The 16,084-nt window shown below is 44.0% G+C and overlaps 1 protein-coding gene across 8 annotated transcripts in view; it reads right to left on the bottom strand.

The window, feature by feature from the left end:
- The window catches only part of SYT1 (synaptotagmin 1), a 637,087-nt gene that overhangs the window by 424,288 nt on the left and 196,715 nt on the right, over positions 1 to 16,084 (bottom strand). The gene's annotated exons all lie outside the window — the stretch shown is intronic.

Below are 16,084 nucleotides of genomic sequence, written 5' to 3'. Positions count from 1 at the left end.
AGACATTAGTGAGGCCAAGGGTGGAAACGGATAATATACCTTCACAAGTACAGAAAAGGCTGCTGGAAAACAGGGTGATAGACTGGTCAAAAGACTCCAAAGGCTGTAGATTAACTGAAGGCCAAATTTGACATTAAACATATACATATACATGACATTAAACATATAATTGTGTAGTCTGACTTTTTAAAACAAAAACCTTAAAATAGGCAAGCTGTGTATGGACCCCATGCAGGCTGAGATGATGTGCAGAGGTAGGGGGTTATTTTGGAGTAAAAAATCCTTCTCCAAAGCTATTGTGAGCTGCCAAAGATGCCATTTACTGCAATGGCTCCTTTAGGAGGATTTTTTTAAAAAACAACAAGAAGAAAACACCCCCTGCCTCTGCAGCTCAAACCCAATCTGGATCCAGCCCCTATACAGCTTCTATTTTAAAGTAAAATAAACCTCGAACTAGACAACTATGCATTTAACACCTGGTCTAGTTTGGGACTCAGTTCTACAATTTTGGGTTTGAGTACCAGGAGAGCACCACTAGATTGTTTTGAGGTAATTGTGGAAACTGCATTTCCACAAGTTTCCCTATTGTTGCAAATGTGGGAACCTCTGGAAACACACCATGTGCTTCAAAACAGCATTGGGGCTGCCTCTGAAGTTTGCAGCAGTCCCAACTCCAAGGTAGATCACAGCAGAGGTGATGAGCTGCGCATCATGTCAGCCCATAAGACTTATTCCCATTTGACATACTACAGTCTAGATATGTGGAAAATTCAAAAAAGCTAGGAAAACATTGCTTCCTAAATTATAGAAAGGAGACATTTTGAAGTTATGTTTACTCTAAAATCCTCATTAACTAGGCATTACCAGAGGGCATCGAATAGGAGTATTTATTAAATGCTAATTAGCAATTAGCAACTTCAATGCCAGATTCTATGCAGCCATGTCCCATATTAACTAAATTCATACAAAGCCCACTAGAAACATTAATATACACATGGCAAATATTTTGATTGTACTGGTTCCACTAATGAATCAAATCTATTCAGAAGCATTTCTTAGTCACTGTGGAGGCGTCTGACCTAAGCATCATGTAATCTAATTTTTCTGCCCATCCTAGGACATCATTTACTTATTATTTTTTAACGTATTTTCCTTTATTATACAGCATACTTATTTATATACAAATTTAGCCATTTTATAAGAACTACTGGTTTCCAAACAAAAGCAATCTAAAGGGGGGGGGAGGAAATATATTTCTACTGTCTCCACCGATGTATCGAGTAATTTTCTGAAATTCTTTCACTGCAATTTGCAAATGCATTAACAAAAGCTATAAAACAAAAGCAATCTGCACTACCCATAACGCAGAAAAGCATGAAAAAGAAATGTGGCAAACATAACTGATTTCTGTATTGAGAGGCTAGGATACAGTACCTCAGCACAGAGGACCAGTTTCTCAAATGTCTCATTACTCTTTTTACTGGGCAAATTACGGTTTTTCAAGCCCAGCTTTACCAATGTGTGTCATTGACAACAGTAATGGATTTTCAACTGGCAGTCCTATGGCACTCTCTCTCTCTTTACATATAGACAGACAAACATACACACACACTGCTATGTGCATACACTAGACCAGGCCTGCTCAACCTAGGCCCCCCAGCTGTTTTTGGACTACAACCCCCTTAATCCCCAGCCACAGTGGCCAACAGCCAGGGATTATGGGAGTTGTAGGCCAACATCTGCAGGAGGGCCAAAGTAGAACAGCCCTGATGGATATGCACACACAAACAATACATGTACCATTTCCACTCTATGTATATGAAGACTTTCATTTCTTACAAACCTTCCATGCAGTATGCATACTCAGCTTGCTTCTCCTCATTCTTATCCTTGAACCCTTTGCTGTTTATCTTTTCCTCTACCATTAATATTTTCTCCACCATTTTGCTTCTCTGTCCCTTTGCTTTCACTATTCTCTCTTGCTTTCAACTATCTTTCTCTCTTGCTTTCAAACTACTGAATTTCAACTTGGTATTTTATGACTCCAAGACACCTAATGGCGTAGTGGGGAAATGACTTGCCTGGCGAGCAAGAGGTTGCTGGTTTGAATCCCCGCTGGTATGTTTCCCAGACCTATATCGGGCAACAGTGATATGGGAAGGTGCTGAAAAGCATTATCTCACACTGTGTGGGAGGAGGCAATGGTAAACCTCCCTCTCCTGTATTCTACCAAGGAAACACACATGGCTGCCAGGAGTCAAAACTGACTCGAGGGCACAACTTTACCTTTATTTTATGACTCCACACATTCAAACTCTTGTGGAGTAGTCTGGACTTCCTGCATGTGTTCCATGTACCAAAGGAGTTCTCCCACTCCATCCTCACACTGCTTGCTCCTTCCATTTCATTAGGAACATATAGAAAGAAAATTATTATGATTTTGAATTTTCTAATAGTACTGAGATCCTGGGCAGATGCTTCAATTTCTCTCATGCTTTGGGTTAGACTGCTGTACATGTTGTATTAATAAGGTATTATTAATTAATTCAATTTAATTAGAAATGTTTTAATCTGGAGCAAATATACTTCTTTGCACTTCAAGGTTATTAGCAAACTCCAAAGAGCTACTATTACAGGACAATGGCTGACATCCAGGCTAAATTACTCAATATACTACTCAGGAGTTACTCTAAACTAAAGGACTACTTAAATTTCAATAGGACTTCTGTCAAGTAATTAGGCAGGATGTCAGACAATCTCTTCATGTAATTCCAGGACTTCAATAATCAGGACTTCACTAAGCAGTACCTTCCAGTGCCTTTCAAATGTGTGTTGGGTAGAATGCATGCATCTAAAAATTTTCAGCATCTGGCAAGGGAAGAAACATCTGATAAGGGCGGTCTGAAGAGTGGAGGCCCTTAATTTTAATTTCTGTAAAAAGGAAATTTAAAGTTGTGTGTCAATAAATCAGCAAGTGCAGTTCCTGAAGCTGGCTGTCATCTTTGGCATTTATATTGCTACAGTAAATATTTTCAACCACAGGACACAATCAACCATTTAATCATCCCCCCCACACACACACCCTTTCATCCTTGAAGTATGCAGACAATTTTCTAATCTCAGCTTTCCTGCAACAATGTATAGAGATAGTCAGTAAACTTCAGCAGTGCCTCAGTTTTGCTTTTTGTCCCTGTGACAAAACTCCCCCTCTTCAAAATATAAGTCAGTGACTGTTTCATGGCCTAGATTTTGCACCATGGATTCCAACAGTAAAACCTGCCTATCTGTTAGCACACAATGTCCGGCATCAAAACTAATAAACCACTGGTGCTGCTAACCCTATGCTAGTGTTGTTGCTGTTTGGGGGTGGGGTGCTAGTGTTATTGGGGATGCTAGTGTTATTGGGGATGTCAATGTGCAACCATCAGGGACATATTTTTGGGAATCAGAGTCAGCTTCAGAGGGAAGGGGAGGTCACCAGTGCAGGTTCTCTGTTAATCCATATGTTGGCAAACAATTTTGGAAGTGTGCAAAATTCCCCGTTTGAATCAGTCAAACTAATAGATATTGAGAGCATATATTTAACTAATAAATATGAATCAAAAGAACCTTTAAAAATCAGAAGTGAGTTTAAACACAGTGCTTTTCACCAGGTGGAACACATAACCCTGAAAGACTGCGAAGTATTACCAGTCCAAAAGCACTGTTTCACAGGCTTTGCACCCCCATGAATTTCTTGTGCAATGTATTTATTCAAGGAAGGAGCTAAGATGGGGCTGGATTTATGACAGCAGCATCTGGGCTGTACTGAACCAAAGACATGAAGAACTGAAAAATGGCTTCGTATGCTACTAGCAATAAATTAATGTTAAATTGTATTTGTAATCATTTTATGCATGGGCTGAACGTTTTCTACTAAGAAGTTAAAGCTGAATTTTGAAGAGCATACAGGAAGTATCTTTTTTGCTTCTTTAGTGGGAGGATGTTCCTTCAGCATTTTTTGTTGCTACTTCTTTAGTAAGTGGAAGCAGAGCTTTGTTTGGTAGCCACTAGGAAATGATCACATTTCTTCACCAGTAGGCCTCCAACATGATGCTACATAAGGACAAAGAAGCAGCAGCAACCAAAAGGAGGAAGATCACTACTGCTGCTGCTACTGCCCCTTTACTGAAATTACACATCCCTAAATCACTGAAATTCATTGCATACATTTTTGGTGCCAAAATTGAGGGTCACTTCAATTTTGTTCTCATCCATTTAAAACATGCATATCTTGCCTTCCAACTATAGTTTTTGAGGTGGCTCACAATATTGTTTAAAAACAATCAAATACTGAAAAATGGAACAAAACCACAGCCATAATCAGAACATAACAGCAGGACTAAATTAATCAACCAACCAACTATTTTTCCTGGCACCTGAAAACCATCAAGTGGGTGGCAGTCAAACTGATACTGTGAGGAAATTCCACAAATAAAGTAACTACCACCAAAGAGGCCCAGTCTTTGGTAGCCAGCCAACTCATCTCTCGAGGAAAGGGTGCTCAGAGCAGGAGGGGAAACTTGTTATGATCTATGTCAGATACCCAGCTCTGGGCACCCACTTCTTAATATGGCAGCAGACAGTTCTTTACTTGTCTCAGAGACAGGCCATCTAGAATTATATAGGGCAAAACCAGCACTTTGAATTGTGTCTGGGAACATTCATACTGGAAGCCAGTTGTTTTAATCAGTTAACAGACTTGTAGCTATCTTATGTTTCAGCTGACATTTCTGAACAGAAACAGTCTCATGTAATCTACCAACCTAGACTTTACCAAGGCAGGAATAACTACGGTCAAATATGGTTTTTAACTATGGTCAAACTATGGAAAAACGATCCCTAGTATATAGCAGCTGGTGTAGTAGCTTAAATAAGTTAAAATAATTTCTTGTCATAGACAATGCTGAACCTTTAGGAGAAATGTAACACAATTCAGAACAGACCAAAATGGAATTCCTTGGAAAACTATATTTGACTCAAAACATTATCTAGATTTAGCTGTAGCAACAGCAGTAATAATATGTACTAGCTAACCCGCACAGAGCATCTGTGTGCTCTTTGGGGTCGGCTGTTCTCACCCCCCTCATCCTGTCCCACTCTCTCTTGCCCCCTCCCTCTGACCCCACTTTGCCCCTCCCCCTCCCTCCAGCCCCACTCTCTTCGCCCCCTCCCCCCCCCAGCCCCACTCTCTTTGCCCCCCTTCCCCCGGTCCCCTCCCCACTCTCTTCTTACTGCGGCAGTGGCCTCTGATGCTTCCTGCCTTTGGCGGCCTGGCCTGGCCGGGGCGCCACCTCTTCCATATCTTGGACGGCCAGGCCGTCCCGCCGCCTCTGCATCCCGCTTGGTTGGGCCGCCGCCTCTCATGCCTGGGACGGCCTGGCCAGGCCAGGCCATCCCGCCGCAGCCTCCACCTCCCACCAGATTGGGCCGCCACCACCACTACCGCCGCCTCTTCCATACCCGCCACTGCTGCCTTCCAGCAACCAGCCCAGGCCACCTCCTCTGGCCATTTTGCGGCCCGCTCCCACCGCCGCCATTTTTTCTTCCCCCTCCCAACTCTCGCTGGGCGGGCCCGGGAACTCTTGCAATGTGTCGCGAGAGTTCCGCCACCAAATTCCTCAGGACACGCACCGGCTAAGAGAATTAATTATATAGATTATTATTATATTATAATATGTATGGTGTATGTGTGTGTAATAGTAAGAATAAAAAATGGTTTTAAAACCACCACTCTTGAAATAAAATATCTCAAACCTAGTCAATAGACTAGGGAATTTGTTTAGAATCAGAACACAACTACTTTAAATGAGTCTTTCTTGTTACTTGTTTCTACACTGGCTGCCTAGCTCCCAAGCTGTGCACAGTCTGTGCATTATTAGAATACAAACAAACAGTCTTAAAATAATAATGTCACAGTCTGCTGTATTTCTCTACTAGTCCCACAAGAGGCATCTTTCTTCTGTCAACTGCACAGCAAGGAGGCAAGGTATTTTCCTGCCATGAGTAAGTACTTCCATGCAGAGCTATTCATATAGCTTGCCAAAGAAATTCCAGCTCTTTGCCTAGGGAACCCTGTTTCTGTGCCAAAACAAAAAACCTAAACAGTCTCGAATCCTATATGCAAAAGACATTAATGAAGTCAATACAATGTATACAGCATTGTTCATTATGTACATACAAACACACTTTACGTGGCGGGGGCGGGGGCCTTTGGCAGATAGTGAGCTTTGCGGTTAAGGAGAAATGGAGGCAAGAATATTGCAATGAGTAAGTGTGGTACAAGACAAATAGATGAGCCCAGGACAGGAGGCCATGGGGAAGGAAAGGGAGCCATACAGAGCAGAATGTTTCTTTTCCCCAAACAATGGAGGCTATTATAGACACTTCTTGAAAATTTCTAGAAGTATTTCCAAACTATGATATCAAGAGGCTTGTTGCGCTAATAGTAGAAATAGGACCTCACCTAACTCTGATTGACTAGATCATAAATGCATCAGTGCCTGCACTTATTGTGCTGCGCACACACACAATGAAAAGCAGGGACAGGCATAAATAAGAGAAATAAAGTACTGTACTTTGCTCTCCAGGTCTCCAGCAATAACCCCCTGCCCCAATTATTACAATCCCCCCAACAAAAACCCACAAAAATATTAATTATTATTATGATGATGTTTACACACAGTCTACCAGTTGTTATTGACTGCATTTGGTAGTTTAATTATCGGGCCCTTTCCAAGGGTCTAGGAAAGGATTTTTTTCTAAAGAAAAATTAAAGATAGTGTCATAATATTCGTGCTGTCCCGAGTAATGTGGCCTTTTGTAGTTGCTGTGTTGTAATTTTATCAATCCCCAAGGTGTCAAGATGGTGTTTAAGTTCTTTTGGTACTGCACCAAGGGCACCAACAACTATTGGCACCACTACTGTTTTCTTTTTCCAGAGCTGCTCAATTTCAATCTGAAGGTCCTTGTATTTAGTTATTTTCTCCAGTTGTTTTTTGTCGACTTGTCTATCCCCTGGGATTGCAATATCAATTATCAGAAACCAATTCTTCTCAATGACTGTCAAATCCAGCGTATTGTGCGCTAAATGCCTATCAGTTTGTATTTGGAAATCCAAAAGGATCTTTGCCTCTTCGTTTTTTGGTACCTTCTCAATTGGATGATTCCACCAATTCTTGCTGGCAATTTGTAATTCTTGCAAAAGTTCCAGTGGGTCATCACAGCAACTTTATTGTGTCTTTCCTTATAATCAGTCTGTGCGATTTTCTTACAACAACATACAAGGCGCTCAACCATCTCATCCTCTCCCTTGCATCACTGACACTTACTGTCTTTCTGGGTATTATTATTAATATTATTACTGGGCCACAAAAGAGCTCCACATGGCCTCTGGACTGGAAATGCCACCAGAAATTACTCCGGAAGTAATTTCCAGTGCCCTGAAACTGGGGATAGGCAAAAATAGCCTATTTTTGCACCTGTGGACAAGGAAACTGGACCTTACCGCAGATATATGAAACCACAGTAGCTTAAATCACGGATAACAAAGGCTACCTTATTGCAACCTTAAATTCCTTCACTGACTAACTATCTGTTTTCTAATCCAGCATCATTACCTTCAAAGCTCTCTGGGTCATAATTAGGCATGTGCCTGAAACATTTCGGAGGCCATTGTAAAGGCCTCCGAAACGTTTCGGGCTAGGGGCCGCTTTGGCGTTTCAGCGCCGGCGGGGGTAGAGCTTTAAGGGCGGGGGAGGGTGTACTCACCCCTCCCGCCACATTTCCCCCGCCGGTGCGCTGTTGGTTTTAAGCCCTTCGGGGCAGCAGTATTCTTCCCTGCCGCCCTGTTTCTGCCCTCAGCCGGAAGTGGCTGGAAGTTGTGAGTGCGTGCGCGCACACCGTGCGTGCACGCACACCTCTCTGCCGTGTGCACGTGCGCACTAGCGACTTCCGGCCACTTCCAGCCGAGGGCAGAAACAGGGCGGCAGGGAGGAACGCTGCCGCCCCGAGGGGCTTAAAACCGACAGCGCGCCAGCGGGGGAAATGCGGCGGGAGGGGTGAGTACACCCTCCCCCACCCTTAAAGCTCTACCCCCACCGGCGCCGAAGAGCATCGTGCACATCCCTAGTCATAATGTTCCTGTCCTCATATATTGGTGATCTTCACTAATTTTCAAGAAAAATCTTCACTATTTGTCACTTTGGAAAAAACCTTCGATATCTCCCACTGTGCTGACCTCCACACTGTACTGTGCTTTTCTTAGTGGTGGTGGGAGGCTTAAGAGAGATGAATGCCTCTTTTAAGAGCTCTAGGAGGAAAGCACTGGGAAGGACTACATTTCCCAGCATTCCATGTATGCCTTCCAATATGGTGCAGGGGCTCAAGAGGACCACGTTTCCCTTAAAGAGGCCACACTGGTGCTCGACAGAAGTGCAGCACTGTCGGAATGGTTACCTCTGTGTGGTGCTGGGGCACTGTTCAGAGTATTCGGCTTTGGCTGAACCTTTGCACAGGCCCACTAAAAAATTAGCCAGGAGGCTGCACTGGCCCCTGGATATGTCAAGAAATATAACTGTCATATATCATCATATCCCCTTGACCTTTGCTTCTCCAGCTCTAAAAATCTGTAAAATACAATGCACACTGATGGAATAATACAAATAAATATATAATAAATAATAATACCACCACCCAAATGACTTCTATTTTTCTGGCTCTTAGTAGGCCTGTGTGCACAGTCCAAAATGTTGGACGCATACTGACAGTGAGACTGTTGGGGGGACCATGCATGCCCCTCTCAACTTTATGTCATCTCTTTCAGATTGGGGCTGGTCAGGACTCTATCATCTTTTACTTGGGACCCCTCCAACTGCTAGTCTCTCCCTGTCCTGTCTCCTCCTTTACCTGGGACCCAGGCAGTGGCACACCTAGGTCATATTGGAGCCCAGACCTGAAGGGCTTCAGAGCCCCACCTGCCACAAGGCCCTCCTTTAATTTTTTTTTTAAATAAAACCTGCTGCCACCCTACCACTGCCCCATGGCGCTGTTCTTTGCCATTTTTGCCACCATTTTTGCAGCCGGTGGGGGGGAGGTGAGCAGAGCAGACCTCCCCCATGGTGGTAGCAGCAGTGGGCACAGAGGCTGGAGGACCTGTCTGCCCATGTGCCAGGCCGGGAAGGGGCGGGATGCAGCAGGGACTGTGCAACCAGCCGCCAGGAGGATGCAGGTTAGATTTGAGGAGCACTGGGAACAGCCTGGGGGGTGCTTTTGTCTGTGTACCATTACAGGAGTTCCTTGGGGCTCTTAGGCTTGTTTCAGGGGGTGGTGCTAGGATCCGACCACACCAGGGTGCATGGGATGAGGAGAGTGCTCAGGACTCATCATGTCCAAATAGAGGTGGGTGGATGCCAAGTGATTCAAAGTTCTTCACATATTTGCTTAGTGACGCTCAAAGTCAGGAGCAGTAACCTTGCATGTTAAGATCTGTGGCCAGATATTTTTTCAGAGTGATAACCTTGCTTTTTTAAGCCATATGCTACTCTTTTCCTTGCTGGTTATTTTCTGTTCCAAATCTATGTGCTTGCTAAATTCTAGCAAATTTGTTATCACAGCACAAACCAAATCAGAGTCTTGTGTGACACCTTAAAGACTTAACAGACTGATTGTGGTATAAACCAGGGATTCTAAACGTTGGGTCTGCAGATGTTATTGAACTTCAGCTCCCATAATCCCCAGCCCCAGTGGCCTTTGGCTGGGGATTATGGGAACTGAAGTCCAATAACATCTGAGGACTCAACACTGAGAATCCCTGGTATAAACTGTGGTAGTGGACTAGAACTGCATGAAGAAGAGGGCTCCAGCAGTTCTTGGAAATGTATGTCACAATAATCTTTAGGTGTCACAAGTTGCTTTTTCCGCTCTTTTTAATGAGCCTATTAAAGAATCATTATTTATCCTGGAGAGCTTTGGGTTCCTTGTTTCTTAAAGGCCAGGTACATGTGACATCCAATACTCCAGCATGAAGTGGCTTAAGTTTACTCATGAGCAGCAGTCACACGAGACTCTTCAAGGTGGGACTGCAGTGCAGAAGTGGGAGGTGTCTAACCCTTTACCTCCACATTCTTCTCCTGCTGCTAACAGCCTCTCTTGAAGTTGCTAGTTCCTTTTGGGGATTAAATAGCAGCCAAGGGAGGCTTTTTTCTACAGGACAACAGCACAGAGGTAAAGGAAATACCCCCAAACCTCTGTGTTGCGATCCCGATCTTAACTACAGCCCCACACACGACTGCTGATGATGAGTAAATTTAAGCCTGAAACTACAGGCAGATGGACTCAGATCAAACACCACAGACAGGACTTTCCCTTCAAAACAGCATACTGTTCTGTTGAGAGAATTCACGCAAAGAGTGGTTTCCAGTGCACACACATGCTTGTGTGAATTAGCTTCACAATGAGGTTCACTGTTATTGAATTACTCCCATTTTCCTTTCCCTAGGAGGGCCTGGTGGGAGGCTCTGTGTGGAGGCGGCTGCTGGCTCCTCCCTGTGCCCACACAGAGGCAATTTTTCCTACAGGCACGCAGTGGGGTGGGCGTGAAGTGGTGGCAGGCCTCTGGGGAGCCACCCCCCACTGGAGACAGGCCATGGACCAGATCTCCAAGGTCGATGGGAAATATTGCCTCTGGACCCGGGCAGGGGCAGAGGACAGGCTGTCCCACTTCATCGGCACCTCAGAACAAACAATGAAATATCTTCTTGCTTTTCTGGGAAAGGATTGAGTTTTAGAAGAGAGGTTTATTTTCTTTAGCTGTCATCCTAGATGCCTGAGTGGCTTAAGTAATCCCAGAAGCAATTGGGGTACTCAGGCACTATTTGGGAAAACCTTTCTTCTAGGACCCTTAGTGAACCTCAGGTCAATGAGGAGAAAAAGGATAACATCAGTCCTGGGCTGTGGCCCTGGGCATGGGGCAGTAAATCAGGTGGCTGGAGCAGGATTAGCAAAGCAGGGTGGTATCAGTGCCAGGCTTGCCCCTAAGATAGGGCCAATCAGGGAGGTGGAGCAATGCATTGCAAATTGCCTCAACAAGCCACTTCTGTGACAGGCAAAACTCAGGGGAGGGAACCCAGTGGCATCACCTCCCTTAAGCCCCCCCCTCCAGAAAAGACATGGAGCCAGCATCAAGCCACTTCATTATTCTTTAAAGGAAAAATTGTCTGTCCTGGTTTGCATTTGAATGGGAGACATGTGAGCACTGTATGATATTTACCTCAGGGGAGGGGCTGCTCTGAGAAGAGCATCTGCATGCTTGCATGCAGAAGGCCCCAGGTTCCCTCCCTGGCATCTTCAAGATAGGACTGAGAGAAACTCCTGCCTGTAACCTTGGAGAAGCTGCTGCCAGTCTGTGTAGACAATGCTGAGCTAGATAGACTAACTGTCTGACTCAGTGTAAGGCAGCTTCCTATGTTCCTAAGCCAACTAATCATCCCAGTAAAATAGTAACAAGCCAATAATTCAGTCTAAACTAGGTTCGGGGTGTCCAGAAATGCAAGTTATAAATTTACCTCATCCTTTCCCCATGCTATTTCAATGTCCAAATAAGAGCCTGCAAAACTAATCCTTTGGCGAGATGCATCTGCTGCAAGTGCAGAGGTGGCCCTCTGCACAATGAGGCATTTCCAAACATTTCATCAGAACTGGTATGTTTGATGTGTGTTCATTCCTTGGAATATGAATTTGCAGAATTTGTATTTTGAAAGTTCCAAACATTAAGTCCATGCAAGGAAACTCACAGCTTGCTTGAATCATTTACTTTCCATCTGGTAAACAATGTATACTCAGCGATTGTGTACATTAGCAAGTATTGCAGTAAATTTGAAAACAAAGATCCTTGAATCTATAATAGGAACAATGTCACCCTTCATTTGCTAGTAAGATTCAGAGGAGTGATTTTTTGTTGTTCTTGTTTTTTGCTGGAACAGGTTCTTTTGTCTCCTCTAAAACCCTGCAAAGAAAGCTTCTCTCTCCTTAAAATATCTTTAATAAAAAGGATGCGTATCAAAAATCTTTTCAAAGAGAGTAATACCTCTGCTTATTTCACTGTTTACTTCCAGATATGGGTTTATTGATTTCCATTACAAAAGTCATAAAAGTGCTCTGGGTATTGTTACAAAGATAATGGCTGCAATAAGTAGCTGTTGATTTAAGCATTCAATTTAGACTGAAGATCCTATAAAATGCAAATGTTGACTTTCATTTTAGAAAACCTGGGTTTTGACTATTACAGCAAACACAGATTTTGGCTTTAGATATGTTCATCAACTGGCTGTGCTGAACATATCTAATATCTCCATACCATAAGTACATAGTATAGGAAACTCCAGTGCAAGTTCAGGCATTTGATATTAACAAAGAAGAATGCATTGTTCCACCCTGTGCTGAATTAAAATGTGAGCATATTGCCCAGCAATAACTGCCAGCAGAATAATGATCTCTTTAGCACTGGAAGACCCTAGGATTCAGAGGGTATTTCATGGAGAACAACAATTATCAGGGGAAACAGAAACTTCCTTGAAACTTCTGCCAACATCAGGACCAGACTGTCGTAACATTAAACCACTGGTGTGTTTTGCCAATCAACAAAGAAGTTCAAGAGTAGGCAGGTGCGAAATAGATCAGATCATATGCAGAAGAACTAGTAATGAGTCACTTTGATCATATTTTTCTACGAAGTCAGAAAATGTGACTTCTGAGCCCAGAAAGCAGCAAGTTATTTCTTAGCCCATTCATTCATTCATTCGTCTATTTGTTTATTTAGCACATTTATATACCACCCTAAATAAAATCTCAGTGTAGGTTTACAATTTAAACAAAAAGCAACTAAACCTAAAAACTTTAAAATTACCATAAAACAAATCTAACACTTTAAAATGGAGCTTGCATTTCTGGCTTGGAACACAATGAGGTCTGAACAGCCACAAGCCTGATTCCTCCCTAAGTGGAATTCATTACCTAAGTGCAGCTAGAGTAGCCCATTCCACTTCTCCTTTCTGTCTGCAGTGGCTGTGACAGAAGTGTAGGAAGATCAGCCCCTTCTGACTCCCCTGATGTGTGGGTTTCAAGCTCTACCATGACAGTGACTATGGCAGTGACCGGCTTCTGGTTTGGTACAATAGTGGTCAGCTATGGCCCATTCAACAAGGAAGGAAAGAGGAAGGAACTGACCTACCTGTTGCCTCTGCCAGGTTTCCTACTCTCAGCAAATGGAGAAGAGAGGGTTAATGGGTCGATCTTGGACATTAGCAGGTTGGGGCTAGGAGGGAGGGGCTTCTCTTCATTTCAAATCACAATTTTGAAGCTGGAGAAGAACTCCAGGATTGTAATGCATACTTCAGATTGGATTGGAGGTAAACATTACGAGTTGCCAGGTTCACATTCCAAGCAAGGGAATTGCCCCAGCATAATCATTAAGCAAAACTGACAACCTACTGTCTTTGTAACTTAAAGAGGCGATTCACACCACACGAGAGCTTAGCCCGCTCTCCCCGCAGATGAGCAGCCGCTTGTAGATGGGCAGCCAGATCAGCCGCCTGCATGACTGCCGGCTCTGTCATGGAGCTGGCAGGGGATGCGGGCATCAGGGGCTGTGCAGCCCCTGGAAGTCCTGCAAGCGCGGGGGGGGGCATCCTAGAGAGATCCCCAAGCCCTGGAAGCTGCTTGTAGCCTCCCGGCCAGGCATCTACTCATCTGTTGCCATGCCCCGTGGCGACACACGAGCAACGAAATGAAGTTAATGGCATGCTCTGTCCGTTAACCTCATTTAAGGGTAGGGTGCTTTAGGTGGGCTTTCCACCTTGGGAGAACTGGGCTCGCCTGCGAGCCCTGTGATTCCCACGACCATTGGAAAGCGGGCAAAGCTCCCCTAGCCCGCTTTCCAGTGATCATGGGAATAGTTTCAAAGTCATTGATTCTTGTAACGCATGAATAAGGAAGTGTCCTTGTAAACTGTTTGCGAGCCTCGACCATTGTATATTACAGCAACCAACTGTTGGAAGCACAGTAATGAAGACAGTAGGCCAGTTTCGATAATTATGTTGCTTGACTGGCCTGCCCCACATTATGTACACATGAATGCTGCACCGAGGGCACACATCTCCACCTCAATGTGCTGTTGTGAGGGGAAGTGGTTCTCTACCTGTAGTGCAATAAAGCATACGCAGGGAAGCATAAAGAAGAGGAGGAGGAGGAGGATGGCTCAACCTTGCTTGTGTGATCAAGGAACGATGTGCCGGGCAGAGTCATGAGCTTTATCATGTGGAGCAGGCTAGATGAGCAAAGTATCCTTGCCCGAATGAACCCATGGCACTTTTTTTGGGGGGGTGGGTGTCAAAATCACACCAGTTCCATCTGCTCCAACACCGAATCCCAGGCCCTGGTTTTGAATTTAAAGCAGTTTATGATCTGGACCTGATATACTGTATCTGTGAGGAGCATGACTCTTTTAGAAACCTCTCCTCTCTCAAGGTTAGTCTGGCCGGCCCATGTTTAGACATCACAATTCAAGCCAAGCACACAAAGCAAAATGAACCATAGTCTTGTCCCTGATTGATTTAAGTACAGTCGATGGAAATTAAATGTTTAAAAACAAACTGGAGTTCAAAGACACACAAATTACAAAACTGCTCATTTATCTTAATGGCAACACTTCCTGATAATGTGTCTCCTTTACACTGCAGAGGAAGAAATATTATTAATACATAATTTATTTTTGTAGCAGATCCTAGATGAGCTCAGATGATAGTCTTCAACCCCTTGCGATCCAAAGTGACATGGGGCTTTGTTTCTCAGAATGAGGCTTTACAGCAGCTCCCAACCCAACTGTCATCACATGGCACAATGTATCATTGAAAAGCAATTTGTAACAATGCATATTAAAGATTCAAATTTTGTTCTTAATGTGAAATTACCTCATGGCAACATGAAATATAAATAAAGATAACATTTTATGCAAATCAAGATAATAGACGAGTTCTTCTCACAACATTGTTTATATCACACTGCTAAAAACAGGCTAGCATATCAAGGTCAATCACAATTCACCATTAGGTGGTTAAATATTGATGCAGTGACGCTGTCAGGTGCTGACAACATGCTTTGGTTTTTTTCTTCCTTTATGCTTATATTAATGTCACAAGCCTAACATTTGTTCCCATATGACTAATGAGCTATTGGCAACCAGTCAACTGCTTTCAGCTGCCATTGTTCATAAACACATAAACGAGATAAATATTTATTAGGACGTTTCTGGACAGAAAAATCTTATAGTGGCTGACATCTAGAGCAATGGAGAGCTTGCAGGAGAATCTTGGACTAGTGCAAAACTGTTGAGCTGGCTAGTTGCGCTAAGTCTGGGGCTTGTGCTCCACACTAGTGCTGTGCTACTGCAAGTGAGCTTGCAATTGCACACCAGTTGGGGACATTTGTGCAAGAGCACCACACTGCAACAACACAATTCCTCAAGTCCCCACAGATTACCACCACTAAGCTAGTTTTTTGCACTAGAACAGATTTTCTCATTCATTTAGTATGGTCATGATACTAGGTATCTCAGTGGGCTGCTTCAGAGTATACCTTATCAGTCCACATTATTAGAAAGGGGACATGCCAGGAGCACACCGGTCATTATGTCTTCTACAGATGTCCCAAATGCCCTCCTAGAGCATTCCTTTATCATGTGTGTTGGGAGGCTAGTCATCTGAATAGCCACTCTACCAGGCGCGTAACTATGATCGGGCAGGGGGAGGCAGTTGTCTAGGGGCCTCCCAGCTTAGGGGGCACCGGAGAGACATGTCACGTGCCTCCCCCACCCAGCGCTGGCCCCAGCTTCCTTGAATGAATGTATATTACATTTTTTTAAAAAATTCTGCCTTTGTTCCGGCTCGGGAGCGCTGTATTTCCTGCCTGCTGCCTCCGTCCGCCCTCCACCCTTTTCCTAGTTGTAGCCGTGGGCTCCTCCTCCTCCTTCACGCAGCACGTGGCCCAGAAA

This window comes from Hemicordylus capensis, chromosome 5, assembly GCF_027244095.1.
Source record: "Hemicordylus capensis ecotype Gifberg chromosome 5, rHemCap1.1.pri, whole genome shotgun sequence".
Lineage (NCBI taxonomy): Eukaryota > Metazoa > Chordata > Lepidosauria > Squamata > Cordylidae > Hemicordylus > Hemicordylus capensis.
The sequence above is the reverse complement of the archived record's forward strand: the minus strand, read 5'-3'. Positions and strand labels throughout refer to the sequence as shown.